Genomic DNA, 4,934 nt, shown 5'->3' with positions numbered 1-4,934 from the left:
GTCTCTCTCTCTCTCTCCGTCCCTCTTCTGTCTCTCTCTCTCTCTCTCCGCCCCCTCTCTCTCTCTCTATCTCTCTTTCTCTTTCAATCTATCTATCTTTCAAAATAATTTGGGTTTATATTAGTCCCGGGAAAACTAAACATAATCTCTCTCTATTGTCGAAAGAGAGTAGCCTTGATATCTTAGAATTTGATAGAAAATTACTTCAAATCTCAGCTCCTTATATTAATATTTCTCTTAATTGTCTTTTTAATGAAAGTTTAAATTGTGGATTTTTACCTAATGATTGTAGCACCGACATTTTTGGGGTGGGGTGAGGATCATATAATAATCACACAGTTACTCATAATAGCAATCACGCTCATTCAATCATTACACACAAGAGTCTGAAAATCTAAACTATTACTCATTGTTTATGCGAGTATATATCGGGATGTCTTTTCCCTTTATTATTTACAACTTATACATGCACTTCTATAAAATCATAGAAGTTTAACAAAACAGTAACATTTAACTGAACTATAACTATCTATACTAATCCTACAAGGTCATACATAACTTATCACTACTACATTTACATCCTAAATTATATCAATTGGACATGAGGGTTCTGAAATGGTTAGTGCTGAGGCGACGACCTTCATTGTGACGTTGTCTAAAGAGAAGAAATATTGAGTATAATTGTCAGTGACAATTTATATGGTGTTGTCCCAATGGATGTTGGAGACAAAAGAGCAATAATACCTTTACTATTATTCTCTAAATTAATTATTATTATTATTATCCTCATGCCAATACATCAAAACTGAAATAGTTAGTAAATAATATTTACAGAAAAACATGCAACATATATGATGACGATAGTACTCTCTGTTTAAGGAGGCTTTTATGAACTAGAAAGCTCTCGTTGTGATATTGCGCCAAGTAAATTCCCATCGCAGTTTGGTATAGAATAATGCTTCACGCGCGCAGCCAGAATAACAGAGAGTACTATTGTCATTGTATATTCTCATCGGTTAGTAATAATCAGGAATAACTGTAATAAGTTTACAAGTTCAAAGAATGATTCAATAGCATCACATGGTTCAACAGCATGAGATATCACTTTCTCCCATCTCTACAACAACTTCACACAAAATCCGTTTAAATCTCACAACTGCATAACCATCCACTCTTGAGAAATACATAATGCCAACAGTTGGTTATAATTGAGTAAGATATTCAAAAAGTGTAATAATGTGCTTACCTAAAGAGAAGAAATATTAAATATTGTCAGCGACAATTAATATGGTGTTGTCCCAATGGAGGTTGGAGACAAAAGAGGCTGATGATGAGGAGAAGATGGCTGACTTTGAGATGGTTTATGCCATCTCCCAACTTAGAGGTAAAAAGCTTAAGTACTTTCATTAATACATGTTCAGGATAAGCATTTAGCAATTACATCATACAACATTGATATAGATGAAACATTGTATAATCATATAAATAACTTTCTCAATTGGAGAAAGATAAACAATCAATAAACAATCATAATTGATACAGTATTTAGTTATGTACATTAAATCATAGGCCATAACACCCCTAGGCTAAAAGAATGGAGTGACCCAACCATGGTCAATCTTGACCACACATGACTCATGACTCATGTTTCAGGAGGACGGCGATGTTCTCCCCTGGTTCCAGGAACAGTTGGTATACCACATACAAGGCACACGTGTGTACTCGTATGTATAGACTATGGGCATATATATGTACTATATATTTCAACACTGCACAGAGCATGTGGAATGTCCACTAAGGTGAAAAGGGCAAAGTTATAAAATTCATGGACTCACATGTAATTTTACAAACATGTGATAAAATGTGTATAACTTTATACATAATATTAATGTTGCACCAAACAGGGGCTACAATTGGAAATTGGCCAGAACTACGCCTGTTTATAAAGGTAAAGGCGATAAAAATAATATTTCAAATTATAGACCCATCTCAGTTGTATGTCATATTGCTAAACTGCTTGAAAAGGAAGTTCAGTCTCAATTTTTATCTTACTTGCAGACTAATCATCTTATTAGTGTTGACCAATATGCTTTTTTGCCAAATCATTCAACGAATACATGTTTACATAGAGTCATTGATGACTGGTACGAATCTTTTAATGAAAAGGAAAAAGTTGGTGCATGTTTTCTTGATATTTCTAAATGTTTTGATTGTATTGACCATGAACTTTTGTTGTCCAAATTGAATAAGTATGGTATTTTAAATACTGAACTTAAATGGTTTTCTAGCTTTTTATCTGGTCGGAAACAAGCAGTTTATTGTCATGGTAAACTGTCCGAATCAAAGGACATAACTATAGGAATTCCTCAGGGGAGTATTTTAGGCCCCTCACTCTTTCTTGTTTTTATAAATGATATAACTGATTGCTTACGATTAAGTACATGTAATATATACGCTGATGATGCTGTCTTATATGTTTCTGATATGGATATTAATGTCATTACATCTAAGCTCCAAGCAGATTTGTATGCAATAAATGAATGGTATTGTAAAAATAGATTACGTATTAATACTAATAAGAGTAATATTATGCTGTTGAGTAGTAACACACGAGGTAACGATGCATTAAGTCTGAAGGTACATATTGATACTGAAACAATAGAACAAGTAAGAAGTATCAGATATTTAGGGATTGAAATTGATGATAGATTATCTTGGGATATCCACATTAAATCTCTTACCAAATCATTAAGTTATAAGATTTTTACTTTGAGAAAGCTCAGTAAATGTTTAAGCTCTTCCATTTTAAATAAAATATACAAATGTACCATACAGCCAATCTTAGATTATTCTTGTTCCGTATGGGGAAACTGTTCTTTACAAAACAGAAATATTCTTTTAAGACTGCAAAAAAGAGCTGCACGTATTGTCGTAGGGAATTTTGATTATAATGTAAATAGCTTGAGTATAATAAATTCATTAAAATGGCAATCCATTGACACTAGACGGGACTATTTTTTATCATGTATAATGTACAACTGTATTCATGGAAAAGCCCCAGTACGATTATGCAATGAAGTGGAAATGGTTTTTGACAGACATGGTTTTAACACTAGACTTGCCAATACGCTGAATGTTGTTTTACCTAAGCCTAATCTTGAATGTTTTAAGAATTGTTTTAGATACGCTGGAGGTAAAATCTGGAATAGTCTACCTTCTGCTTTTCAAAATGCTAAATCTATCGATGTTTTTAAACGTATGTACAAGGACAAATTTTTTAAACCTGTGTAATACAATGCCGATTCATTTACTGCTTTGACATGGCTTATCTCTCTCTCTTTCTCTTTCTCTCTCTCTCCATTTCCCTCTCCCCTCTTTCTTTCTTTCCCTCTTTCCTCCTTTACTTTTTACCAGTTTCCTTATATCTTCTCTCCTCTTCTATTTTTAGGGTGATATTTTAATGCCTTTTATTAAATGTGATTTGATATTTTTTCCGCTGTTAATTTCGTTTATTTCATTGTCGTTTTTGTTTGTTTTTTTGTTTTGTTGTGCTTTTTACTATTTTTAATGCGTATTATGCTTATATGTTAGTTTTATACTGTTCTTACCTTTGCCTGTGAGCTTTGGTGATATTCGTTATTTATATTTCCGTGTTTTTATCCTGTTCAGGACCATGATGTAAAACAGATTTTGTATCTACAATGTATATCTGATTCTTGATATCCTGATTAAATATATTTCAATAAAAATAAAAATAAATATGAAATTAGACGCATTTTGGCCCAAGATCAAACCATAATGTCTTTATATCATCTTTTATTCTTCAGCATCAACTACTACACAAGACACCACAACGATGTCAACGACGGAATCCGCCACGTCACATCCTACGACAACTACTGGTAAGAAAACTCCAATTACACCATCTCTCTCTCTTCTCTTCTGTCTCTGTCTCTCTCTCTCTCCGCCCCTCTTCTGTCTCTGTCTCTGTCTCTCTCTCCGCCCCTCTTCTGTCTCTCTCTCACTCTCTCTCTCTCTCCACCCCTTTTCTGTCTCTCTCTCTCTCTCTCTCTCCGCCCCTCTTCTGTCTCTCTCTCTCTCTCTCTCTCTCTCCGCCCCTCTTCTGTCTCTCTCTCTCTCACTCTCTCTCCACCCCTCTTCTGTCTGTCTCTCTCTTTCTCTCCGCCCCTCTTCTGTGTGTGTGTGTCTCTCTCTCTCTCCGCCCCTCTTCTGTCTGTCTCTCTCTCTCTCTCAACCCCTCTTCTGTCTCTCTCTCTCTCTCTCTCTCTCTCTCCGCCCCTCTTCTCTCTCTCCGCCCCTCTTCTCTCTCTCTCTCTCTCCGCCCCTCTTCTGTCTGTCTGTCTGTCTCTCTCTCTCTCTCCGCCCCTCTTCTGTCTCTCTTTCTCTCTCTGTCTTTCTTTCTCTTTCAATCTATCTATCTTTCAAAATAATTTGGGTTTATATGAAATTAGACGCATTTTGGCCCAAGATCAAACCATAATGTCTTTATATCATCTTTTATTCTTCAGCATCAACTACTACAGAAGACACCACAAAGATGTCCACGACGGAATCCGCCACGTCACATCCTACGACAACTACTGGTAAGAAAACTCCATTTACACCATCTCTCTTCTCTTCTCTCTCTCTCTCTCTCTCTCTCTTTTCTCTTCTTTCTTCTTCTCCCTCTTTTCTCTTCTTCTCCCTCTTTTTTTCAATGCTCACCCTTTTCGTTTACAACTTTCTAAACAAATTCACTAAATTAGGTATTTTTGCCTCTGATTCTTTAAAAAAAATCTTGAATTTAGCTCATGCTGCAATCATAATTATAAACATTTAAGTTAATCAGGAATCCCATGTTTTTTTTACGAGCCAATCGCCTGTCTGATTATCAAGATATTTATGATTGGAATTAGAAATTACAAAAACCGTTA

General features: G+C 35.1%; 1 long non-coding RNA gene across 1 annotated transcript; it reads right to left on the bottom strand.

Moving 5' to 3' along the window:
• Positions 1-412: 412 nt before the first annotated feature.
• LOC115926653 lies at positions 413-1,346 on the bottom strand. The gene is made up of 2 exons (XR_004065191.1): positions 1,247-1,346; positions 413-655 (listed from the first exon to the last, which is right to left on the bottom strand). It is a non-coding gene; the product is annotated as an uncharacterized LOC115926653 (long non-coding RNA).
• Positions 1,347-4,934: the final 3,588 nt, after the last annotated feature.

Source organism: Strongylocentrotus purpuratus, unplaced genomic scaffold (assembly GCF_000002235.5).
Source record: "Strongylocentrotus purpuratus isolate Spur 01 unplaced genomic scaffold, Spur_5.0 spur5_scaffold_2, whole genome shotgun sequence".
NCBI lineage: Eukaryota > Metazoa > Echinodermata > Echinoidea > Camarodonta > Strongylocentrotidae > Strongylocentrotus > Strongylocentrotus purpuratus.
Note: the sequence above shows the minus strand (reverse complement) of the source record. Positions and strands in the feature narration are given on the sequence as shown.